Genomic DNA, 13,089 nt, shown 5'->3' with positions numbered 1-13,089 from the left:
AACAAAAAGCAATACAGGAAGTCAATGAAACAGAATGCTGGTTTATTGAAAAAAGTCAATAAAATTGAGAAGACAGTAACAGGAATAACAGCAAAAAGAAAACATAAATTACCAATATCAGGCATGAAACAAAATATATCACTACAGACACTGCAGGCATCAAAAGTGTTATAAGGGAGGGCTTCCCTGGTGGCACAGTGGTTGGGGGTCTGCCTGCCAATGCAGGGGACATCGGTTCGTGTCCCAGTCCAGGAGGATCCCACATGCCACGGAGCGCCTGGGCCCGTGAGCCATGGCCGCTGGGCCTGCGCGTCCGGAGCCTGTGCTCCGCGGTGGGAGAGGCCGCAGCGGTGAGAGGCCCACGTTCTGCAAAAAAAAAAAAAAAAAAAAGTGTTATAAGGGAATTCCATGAACAACTCTATGAACAAAAATTGACAACATACATGAAATGGACCAATTCCTTGAAATGTACAAACTGCCACAACTCACATAATATGCAGTAGGTGATTCTAATAGTCTCACAACTATTAAGGAAATTATGTTTATAATTTAAGAAAACTTCCACAAAAGTAATGTCTAAATCCTGATGGTTTCAGCAGCAAATTGTTTAAAACTTTTAAAGAAGAATTAATACTGATTCTATGCAATATATTTCGCAAAAAATCAGAAAGGAAAAAATATTTCCCAATTCATTTTATAAAGCTATTAATACTAAATCCAGACAACAATAGTACCAAAAAAAAAAAAGAAATCTAGAGCCTAATATCTGGGTAAGTATAGATGCAAAAATTTTAAACAAAACGTTAGCAATTGAATTTATCAACATGGAAAAAGAATTATACACCATGGCCAAGTGGACTTTATTCCAGGGATCCAAGCCTAATATGAAAAATCAATTAATGCAGTCTACCATATTAGCAGGCTAAAGAAGATCTCACAATTGCATCATTCAATGCAGAAACAATATTTGATAAAATTCAACACTCGTTCATGACTAAAAAAACTCTTCAGAAAAATGGGAATAGAGGAGGACTTCCACAACTTGATGAAAGAACACCTTTAAAGACCGTATGGTTAACATTATACTTAATGGCAAAAGACAGAATTCTTTTCCCCTGGGATCAGAAACAAGGTGAAGATGTCTGATCTCATCACTTTTATTCAACAAAGGGCTGGAAGTTCTGGTCAGTGCAATAAGGCAAGAAAAGGAAATTAAAGTAAAAAATGCATTTGGCAAGATCATAGGATACAAGATAAACATACAAAAAGAAAGTGTATTTCTATATACTAGCAATGGACGAATGGACACCAAAATGGAAAATCTCTACTATTCACAATCAGTGACAAAAATGAAATACCTAGTTATAAAAATAAGAAAACGTGAACAGGATTTGTATGCTGAAATGCTGATAAAGGAACTGAGAAGATCTAAATAAATGGAGGGACATACCATGTTCACGGGTTGGAAGACCCAATGTAGTAAACATATCATTCTCCTCAAATTGATATACAGGTTTAACACAATTCTTATCAAAATCCCAGGAAGATATTTTGCTGATGTGGATTAGTTTATAGGGAAAGGCAAAGAAACTAGAACGATAAGGCCAATTTTGAAAAAGAAGAGTAAAGTAAGAAGAATCAGTCTACTTGGTTTCAATGTTTCTACAGTAATAATAACCTGTGATATCAGTGGAGAGATAGACACAGAGATCAATGGAGCTAAATAGAAAACCCAAAAATCTACCCGCTCAATTATGCTCAACTGATTTTTAACAAATATGCAAAACGAATTCAGTGGAAGAACAATAGCCTTTTTAACAAATGATTAAGGAGCAGTTAGACATTCATGGCCAAAAAATATTCACTCAAAACAACAACCAAAAAGCTCAACCTAAATATCACACCTACAAAAATTTAGTCAAGATGGAATGTGTATTTACTATAAAGTATAAAATTATAAAAGTGTTAGAAAAAAATTGAAAAAAATTTTGGGTCTAGGGCTAAGCAAATAAAATAAATTTACACTTGACACCAAACTTATAATCCATAAAAGAAAAAAAATGATAAATTGGACTTGATCAGAATTTAAAACTTTGTTTTGGGACCTACTGCTATGAAAGATGAGAAGAAAAGCTGTAGCCACAGAGAAAATAGTTGAAAATTGCATATCTTACAAAAAGCTAGAATATAGAACATATACAGAATACTCAAAACTTAAAAGTGAAAAATATCAAGCAATCCGATCAGAAAATGTACAAAAGACAAGGACATTTCACCAAAGCACCAGAGAATGTAGAGGTGGCACAGATCACATGAAAAAATGCTCAACACCATTAGTCATTAGGGAAATGCAAATTAAAATCCACAACAGATATTATTAAATACCTATCAGAATGGCTAAAATTAAAAAAAAAGTACTGACAGCACCAAATGCTGAATACTCATACATTGCTGATGGGAATGTAAAATTGTACAATGCAATTAACCTTTTTAATTTGATATAATTGTAGATTCACGTGATTGTGTAAAATAATACAGAGAGGTCCCATGTACCCTTTACAAACCTCTCCCAATGGTAACGTCTTGCAAAACTATAGTACGATATTACAACTAGGATATTGACATTGATGCAGGCAAGATACAGAACATTTCCATCACCTTAAAGTTTCTCCACGTTGCCTTTTATAGTCAACAATTTCACTCTCTTCTTTCTTATAAGGCAACCACTCATCTGTTCTCCATTTCTATAATTTTGACATTTCAAGAACTTTATATAAATGGAACCATACAATGTGTAACCTTTTGGAATTAGCTTTTTTCCCTCAAAATAATTTTGAGACTCATACAAGTTGTTATGTGTATTGATAGTTTGTCGCTATATATTGCTGGTTGTGTATTACCCCTGGTGTGGATTACCACAGGTCATTGAGTCTTTCACCCATTTAAAGACTTCTGAGTTGTTTCTAGTTTGGAGCTATTATGAATAAAGATGCTATGAACATTTATTACAGGTTTTTGTGGAATATAAATTTTCATGTCTCTGAAGTATATGTCCAGTGTGTAACAGCTGGATCATATTACTCATTGCGTGTTTAGTTTTCACAGAAACTGCCAAATCGTTTTGCAAAGTGTCTGATATAGACTGAATGTGTCCTCTCAAAATTCATATGTTGAAGCCCTAATCCCTAATGTGACTGTATTTGGAAAAAGACCTGTGAAGAGTTGATAAAGGTTAAATGAGGTCATAAGGGTGGGACCCTAATCTTATAGAGCAGGTACTCTTGTAAGAATATAAAGAGATACCAGAACTCTCTCTCTCCACCATGCAAGGACCCATGAAATGGTGGCCAGCTGCAAGCCAACAAAACAGCTTTCGCTGGAAACCGAACTGACCAGTAGGTTGATCTGGACCTCTCAGTCTTCAGAATTAGGAGAAATAAATTTCTGCTCTTTAACCTACCCAGTCTATAATGGTATTCTGTTATGGCAACCTGAGCTGACAAATACCACTGCTGATGGGAATGTAAAATTGTACAAAAAATTGTCAAATTGTAAAATTGACCTGTGGTAATCCACACTAGGGGTAATACACACTCAGCAATATATAAGAACAAACTATCAATACACATAACAACTTGTATGAGTCTCAAAATTATTTTGAGGGAAAAAAGCTAATTCCAAAAGGTTACACGTTGTATGGTTCCATTTATATAACATTCTTGAAATGTCAAAATTATAGAAATGGAGAACAGATGAGTGGTTGCCTCATAAGGAAGAAGGGAGTGAAACAGTTACGGCTCTAAAAGGCAACATGGAGAAACCTTAAGGTGATGGAAATGTTCTGTATCTTGCCTGCATCAATGTCAATATCATAGTCGTGATATCATACTATAGTTTTGCACGATGTTACCATTGGGAGAGGTTTGTAAAGGGTACGTGGGACCTCTCTGTATTATTTTACACAATCATGTGAATCTACAATTATATCAAATTAAAAAGTTAATTTTTAAAAGTAAAAACGATAGGAAAAACATGTCTAACAAAGAAGGACATTACATCTAGAGGTAAAACAGAAATTTATAACATTTTAGGAAGGATTTGAAAGGCATGGTGGAATAAGTAGTGAGATGATTGCTTAACATATGATAGGGGAGGTGCTTCCAGGTTAAAAGTGGGAGGATATGGCATGGCCTGTACTCTGAAATAATATACTATTTAGCAGGGGACACAGAGTAGCAGAATTAGAAGAAATAAGTTTGATAGCTAAGTTTTATTTAGAAAATAGAAATCTGAAAATTATAATAAATAATTTATTATAAATGAATTATAGTAAATAATTTATTGTAAATAAATTATAATAAATAATATAAATAAAATATAAAAATTATAATAAAAGTAAAGTGTTCTGGCATCTTGTTATCCTTCAAATTGATTAATTTTAGAATGATTGAATATTAGCAAAACTTGCTGTGCTAAACTCAATGTTTAGTCCTCTTTGTTTATTATATAAAGCTATACAAGGTACATAACACTTTGATATCATTTTGTATCTTTCTGAACCATGAGTTAGAGTATGAACCAATTATCTAATCTTCTTACAGAGTTAACAGTTAAATTAATGGTGCATAAAAAGGATGGACTAATTTATTTACACTAAATTGTGAGAAACAAAGATTGTGACTGATGACTGTTTAAAATGTGCTTTTAAGTGCATTTTCTGGCTTTGAGAAGTCCAAATTAAAAAAAAAAAATGACATTGGCTCTGTGTATATCTAAGCAAAAGTATCAACCCATGCTTAGTAGGCTGAGTTTGCAATCCAAAAATTAGTCTGCCTAAACTGCATGGCTCCCTACTCCACAGTGAAGCTGGCCAACAAGGTATCTTTGGTCAAGTTGCAGAGATTCAGTCATCAGAACTGTGCTGACAGTTCTGATGCTAATGGAATTCGGTGTAACCAGCCCATTGATCTTTAGAATTTGCAATGCTAGCAGGAGCACAGTGTATTTTGTAGGTAAAGTCAGCAACTGTAGCACTAAACTGCACTTTGGAACGAATAGGAGAGTGGCACTTTTGAGACCATAACTGCTGATATAACTTTCTGCTTTCTAAGCATAGGTCAAACCTGAGAATCAAAACCAGAGGGAAATATTAGGAGAAGGATTCATAAATCTCATGCTTACCTGACAATGAACTTTAAATTAAATTTTATTTTATCTCTGAAAGGCATCTACACATTATATATGTATATATATGTGTATATATATAATTATATATAGTATATATAATCTATAAACATGTATATAAAATATCATAAGCTTTTGATATGTAAAGGACATGTTCTGCTCATACTTTCATGCCCAATCATGCTAATAATAAATGTGAAGTAGAATTTAATATAGTAATAGTAGAAAATTATTATTTTAATGAAAATTTGTGGTATTTAAAATTAAGTAAACTGAATGGGGATTTGCTGTGGTGAACACATAATACATATTATCATTAAACCTGAGAGTGATTTGTGGATCCTCCTTTTAATATATATTATATCCAAACTGTAGTCCCTGGGCCAACAGCCTCAATGTATTTGAGAGTATGTTAGAAATGCATATTCTCAAACCCAGCCTCAGACTCACTGAATCAGAGTTTGAAAAACAAGATCTCCAGGTGGTTTTGTTTGTGCGTTAAGTTTAGAAGCACTGCTCTAAGTTGCATATTATCGATCCTTATACTGGGATACTGGGGATAATATCTTTACTGCAGGATGCCTATGAGTGACAATATAGTAAAATATGTGGAAGTGCCTTTTTGAGAAGGGAAAAAGCTAGGATTGAAATAAGCAATGGAAGGTAAAGGTAAGCTAAGTTTGTCTCTGTTTTTTTCCTTTAAGGTAGAGCAGGCATAAGGCTGAGCCAGTTATTAAATTATCATGTTTCAGCTCCAAATCTCTGTGATGGTGGGGCTCTTTCTTCACCAGCTGTCTTACTCAAAGTTTCTGCCAATGGGCAGTACTAGTAGGAGATTGAAAATCAGGAGGAGGGCAGAAAGGACTAGTTCTTTTCTTCATTTTTGTTTCTGTCAACATCATCTCAGCATCCCAGAAATATCCTTCACCTCAGTAGCAGCTGTTGTTTCCAGCCTCCAGCGTTCTTTCTAAGAGATTGTCTTCTTCAGGTTTCTGTAACTCCAACCATTGCCCTTTATTCTCCCCAGCCTTAGGGATGATAGTTGCTTTCTTCCGTTATTATGTCTGGTTCATTTAGTGCTTTCTTTTACTTTTCAGCCCTTGGATACATGCATAAGAAATTGCCTATATTAAATTATATCTATTGAAATGCATAGTGTAGTTTTGGTGTTCTTGAATGGACCTTAACTGATATGAAGGTAAACAAGCTGGAATAGCTAATTATAGTAACTGGTGTTTAAACATATTTTTTCATAATGCTTTAAAATGTATCATGACTCTACTTATGTAGGCTTTGTAGTTTTTTAGGATTGTAAAATTTCTCCATTGTATCACATAATATTTTAAAACATTATGATATCCTGTAACAGATTCTTTGCTATATAGTCACTAACACAGTGATGATAACACCAAGAATAAAAAGGACAGTGACTGACATTTATTAAGCACTAACTTTATTCCAGGCACTTTAAATGGATTTCACATTTAATCTTCACCCAGAGTCCTATAAAGTAGATTTTATTATAATCCTAATTTGACAGATGAGGACACTGAGGCTCCAACAGATTAAGTAACTTGTCTAAAATCACATAGCCAGAAAATTGTGAAATTGAGAATCAATCCATTTGTCTGACTACAAAGCCCTAAGACCCTACAGTCTTCTTTTCCAACCTTGTTTTCTTGTTTTCTGTTACTCTCATCCATTCATTCTTCAACTAACCACTCAGCCAATATTAAAGGAATGCCTGTTATCCTTCAGGCATTGGAGACACAGAGATAAATGAATCACCATTTCTGCCCTTAAGAATTTACTGCTTTTTTGGATGATTTTAGTTTAAAGAGAGAAATGTAAAAGAACAGTAGAATTGCTTATATACATTTCCACTGGGTATACAGTGGGGACAGACAGGACTATGTGAACCATGCTCTTGAGAAGATCAAATAAATACTATTGCAGGGGACCAGGTTTTCATGAGGATATAAAGGGAGTGGCAGAAATATTCTTCAGGAATTCCAGGGGGTGGACTCTTGTCTGTTCCTCCAGGTAAAGCTATGACCATACTAACATGGTGTCTTTGATTTACAAACCAGAAGAGTCCACTAACCAGGAGAGTTAGTAAATCTTTCCTTAGAGGAAAGTCATAGATTTTTCATGTAATCATAAATATTAATATATAATATTAATAGTATATTATAGTTATTAAATCCCAGGTATTGTTGTATTTCTGTATATTCATCTATACTTTAAAAGTTATTATTAGATAAAAATGATGTTTTCCTTATTTTATGGATGAAGAAAGGAAGACACATACAGATTGAGAAACTCAGGCATAGTCACATAGCTGGTAAGGGCCAGTATAGCCCCTGCTGTTATCACTACTTATTTTCCAGAACAATGGTATCAAGCCTAGGTATAAAATGACAGGGCCACACTAAGCATAGAATAATCCAGAATTGAAAAGATAATACATTTTCTGAACAGTGTCACTGACAGCTGCATGTCTCCTTTCGAAACTTCGGGGAACAAGGGAAGACTTCCTGAAATAATTGCTTTGACCTGCCTTTATAGTCCCTTTGCTTCCAACAATTTTGTATGCTTGGCTAATTAAATTCAGAACAAATCAAACGTTAAAAGATACTGCTATGAATGTGTGTGTGTGTGTGTGCGCGTGTGTGTGTGTGTTTGAGTGTAAACCCGTACCTACCAGATCTACTGCATTCCTAGCCACTGCTCAGGCAGAGCTGCATATGCTTTATTCTTTCTCTCTTAGCCTTGTAGCACGGTTCTCCTCTACAAGTTGTCTTTTTCCCTTACAGAAAAGCAGCAACCTATTTTAGCCATCTTATGAAAAGGAGGTTACTTGGATGGATTCAGTTCAGCTCTTGGTAAAATGGAAAAGCCATTAGAAATCACATTGCTTTCTCTATGTTTGCATCTCTTATGTTCTCTGGATCCACTACTGTGTCCTCTCATCTTCATTTGGAACATTCTTGGCTTACTTGCTGAACTAGCTGTCAGGGAGCCAGAGAGCTATGCGGATCTCATATCTATCATCTCAGTTTGGCAGACCCTTGGTAGGCAGGCCACTTCATGGGTCACCTAAATGCCCACGCTTGAGCCTTTGGAGCAGGGGTTCATCACTCATTGATTGGGTGTGTCTGCAAGCACTGGACAGCCTCTGACAGCCCCCTGTGTGGTGCAGCAACCAGTTTCCTAACACTATTCCAGGGGGTTACTCAAGGAACCACAGCAAATTCAGAAGAACCCTAACTTAATAACAATCTTTTCTTCCCAGCTTCTAATACTGGCCAGACCTTGTCACTTAGTTCTTGCCCTGTAGGCTATAGTATCCATCCAGCTCTAGCAAGCATCTTCTTCCTATGAAGGTAAGCACCATGATTGTTATAGTATTGCAATCTGCACTGTCCTCCCAGCTCCACATATGGGAATCTCATCCCTTCTTTATGGCTCCACTCAAATGCCACTCCTTCCATGAAAATGCCTGGTGAAAAAGACAGTGTATAATTTTTCTATTCTACAGAAGAGGGCTGTACACAGTGAGAGGTAGCATGGCTTGTGTTCCTGGAGTCATGGGGCAGGAACCAGGACAACCAGGACTCAAAAAAAAAATGTTTGTTTACTGAAAACACGAGTGCAACTCCTTGACTTGGTTTAATTAATTTATCTTAATGTGTTCTGTTAGGATTTAGAGGGCATTGCCTCATCTTGACTTCTATTACATTATTAGAGAGCCTACCTTTGGTATTATTCTTATTTAAATGTTAGCAGCATTTGTTTGAGAGTTTGTATGCTAGTGGATGGATGTTGACCTTTAATGATCATTCCTCTGTTTTCCAGTTGCATGAAAACTATGGAATTAATCATTCATCCAGAAGTTTTCAGGGACCAATATCAGACTCTCACTTATGGCAGGGTTATCCAACTTTTTTTCCCATCACAGAGCACTGTAAGTCATAACATACATAAGGCACACTGGGGTAAACAGAAGAGTCCGCTGGCAGTAACAGCCCCTTGGCCGCCTCAGGGAATGAGGCAAACAATACATCAGTGCACTCATCACCCACTGTACCGGGATGCTGGGCACCCAGTTGGGGAGATCTGATTATGCTATAGACAATTTAGAAACCTGCCTTCTCAATTTTTTTTTTTTTAAATCAGGGGCTATTATTTACCCTTAAGTTATACTAAATCTCAAAATTCAGATACACCATTTCCTGTATATAGTGAGTGAATTTCAGGAAACCAAGAACAGCAGAGGAGCCAAAATACTAGAGGAAGACACATTTCTGAATGGTCTCTCTCCAATTCCTAGTAAAAATCTTTACAGATGCTCAATAAATACTCGTTGACTTAAAGTACACCATCTGCTCTAGTACTTTCCTGTGTGTTCTTTTTCTCCTCTTTTTGTATGGATAGAATTGAAAATTCTTCACATTGGTCCTGGCACATTGCAGATGCCTTCTGGTGTAGACAATCTGTCTATTATTGTAGGGTGCTCTACCCTCGTCATTTATACCTGCCATTTTCACGTTGTTTATCAGACATATACGGCCTCATTTGTTTCTGTGCACAGCTCCTTTTTCATTTACTAAAGATCTGTGGCAGGTACTGATTGTTTTATGTCCCACAAAAATCTGCCTTCTGTCTTCTTCCTTAGAACAGTAACCTGATATTTTTTTCTCAGAAAAGATGGTCTAGGTCAGTGCTCCCCAACATTTTTAGCACCAGGGACTGGGTTCGTGGAGGACAATTTTTCCATTGACCAGGATAGGGGTGGTTTCTGGATGATTCAAGAGCATTACATTTATTGTGCACTTTATTTCTATTATTATTACATTGTAATATATGATTAAATAATTATACAACTAACCATAATGCAGAATCAGTGGGAACCCTGAGCTTGTTTTCAGTTGCCACTCACTGATAGGGTTTTGATATGAGTCTGCAAGCAATTGATTTATTATGGTCTCTGTGCAGTCAAACCTCTCTGCTAATGATAATCTGTATTTGCAGCTGCTCCCCAGTGCTGCCATCACCACCTCAGCTCCGCCTCAAATCATCAGGCGTTAGATTCTCATAAGGAGCATGCAACCTAGATCCCTCGCATGCTCAGTTCACAGTAGGGTTCGCGCTCCTATGAGAATCTAATGCCGCTGCTGATCTGACAGGAGGCGGAGCTCAGGCGGTAATGCGAGCAATGGGGAGCGGCTGTAAATACAGACGAAGCTTTGCTTGCTCGCTCACCCACTGCTCACCTCCTGCTGTGCAGCCTGGTTCCTAACAGGACACGGACTGCTAGGGGTACATGGCCAGGGGGTTAGCGACACCTGGTTTAGGTTATTGATCTAAAAATAGGCACGTAGCTATTCTAACCAATGAGACATGATAGCTGTCTAATGGGGGTGTGCCTTAGAAAAGACTTTTGCTCAAAGAAGGTGAGAAGGAAGTGACTCTGTATTTTGAAGCATCCTTGCTTCCTGTCTTTGAGTACGGTATTGATGATGAAATGTTCAGATGATACTGTTGTAATCATGAGAGGAAGCTTGTTCAGTTAATAAATTTTCACAAGCAATTGTCAACCCCCCAATGTTTTGTCAGATGTGAAGAAACACCTATTTTTAGTATTTTTAATTTAATTTTTGGGCACACCGTACGGCATGCAGTATCTTAGTTCCCTGACCAGGGATCAAACCAGTGCCCCCTGCATTGGGAGCACGGAGTCTTAACCACTGGACCGCCAGGGAAGTCCCGAAACACCTATTTTTTAAGCCTTCTTAGGTTTTAAGTTACTTGGAGCCACACCACATTGTGATTAATGATGAAGTGTGATTAAACAGTCATTATACTATGATTTTCCTACAATCTCCCATGACTCTTGTGATATTTTCCATTTTAGAATTCTTCAGATTCAGATTCCCTGATGGGCACTGACTGCCCATACATTTTTAAATTTAATTAAACAAATGTTTATTATCTCATGTCTCTGTTAGACTGTGACTTGATCAAGGATGATGTTTAATTTATCTTTGCATGTCTGACATTTTGATGAAACATATAATAAATACTCAGTAAATGCTTCTTGAATAAACTTATATTTTTCTAATTGTGTGCAAGGCATTGTGTTAAATATCAGAGACATAAATTGAATATCAAATGCTGATTTCACTGAATGAGGTATTCCATAATTTAGATGACTTTTGAACTTTTTTCCTTTCCAAAATGCTATAAAAATTTTGAGGACAGAGTCTATGTCTGCTTCACTGTTATAGAATATAGAATTCCTAGTATAGGTTCTTATATCTCTAAGGTTCTGAAAATCCAAGGGAACTTAATAAACGTGTCAAATAAATATGTCAGTTATGGCCCACCCCATTATTATATCTGAACTCTGTGACAATTGCCTTAGGAAATTATTGTCCTTACGTTCTGTTTGGTTGAGTAACTTTTTTTTCTAATATCTTTCTTGGAGTATAATTACTTTACAATGGTGTGTTAGTTTCTGCTTTATAACAAAGTGAATCAGCTATACATATCCATATATCCCCATATCTCCTCCCTCTTGCATCTCCCTCCCATCCACCCTATCCCACCCCTCTAGATGGTCACAAAGCACCGAGATGATCTCCCCGTGCTATGTGGCAGCTTCCCACTAGCTATCTATTTTACATTTGGTAGTATATATATGTCCATGCCGCTCTCTCACTTCGGCCAAGCTTACCCTTCTGCCTCCCCGTGTCCTCAAGTCCATTCTCTGTGTCTGCATCTTTATTCCTGTCCTGAGCCTAGGTTCTTCAGAACCATTTTTTTTTTTTTTTTAGATTCCATATATATGTGTTAGCATACAGTATTTGTTTTTCTGACTTACTTCACTCTGTAGGACAGATTGTAGGTCCATCCACCTCACTACAAATAACTCAATTTTCTTCCTTTTATGGCTGAGTAATATTCCATTGTATATATGTGCCACATCTTTTTTATCCATTCATCTGTCGATGGACACTTAGGTTGCTTCCATTGTCCTGGCTATTGTAAATAGAGCTGCAATGAACATTTTGGTACATGACTCTTTTTGAATTATCGTTTTCTCAGGGTATATGCCCAGTAGTGGGATTGCTGGGTCGTATGGTAGTTCTATTTTTAGTTTTTTTAAGGAACCTCCATACTATTCTCCATACTGGCTGTATCAATTTACATTCCCACCAACAGTGCAAGAGGGTTCCCTTTTCTCCACACCCTATCCAGCATTTATTGTTTGCAGATTTTTGGATGATGGCCATTCTGACTGGTGTCAGGTGATACCTCGTTGTAGTTTTCATTTGCATTTCTCTAATGATTAGTGATGTTGAGCATCCTTTCATGTGTTTGTTGGCAATCTGTATATCTTCTTTGGAGAAATGTCTGTTTAGGTCTTCTGCCCATTTTCGGATTGGATTGCTTGTTTTTTTGATATTGAGCTGCATGAGCTGCCTTTAAATTTTGGAGATTAATCCTTTGTCAGTTGTTTCATTTGCAAATATTTTCTCCCATTCTGAGGGATGTCATTTTGTCTTCTTTATGTTTTTCTTTGCTGTGCGAAAGCTTTTAAATTTCATTAGGTCCCATTTGTTTATTTTTGTTTTTATTTCCATTTCTCTAGGAAGTGGGTCAAAAAGGATCTTGCTGACATTTATGTCATAGAGTGTTCTGCCTCTGTTTTCCTCTAAGAGTTTTATAGTGTCTGGTCTTACCTTTAGGTCTTTAATCCATTTTGAGTTTATTTTTGTGTGTGGACTTAGGGAGTGTTCTAATTTCATTCTTTTACATTTAGCTGTCCAGTTTTCCCACCACCACTTATTGAAGAGATTATCTTTTCTCCATTGTATATTCTTGCCTCCCTTATCAAAG

Source organism: Grampus griseus (assembly GCF_964374135.1).
Source record: "Grampus griseus genome assembly, chromosome: 8".
NCBI classification, from domain to species: domain Eukaryota; kingdom Metazoa; phylum Chordata; class Mammalia; order Artiodactyla; family Delphinidae; genus Grampus; species Grampus griseus.
This window is presented reverse-complemented; position numbering follows the sequence as displayed.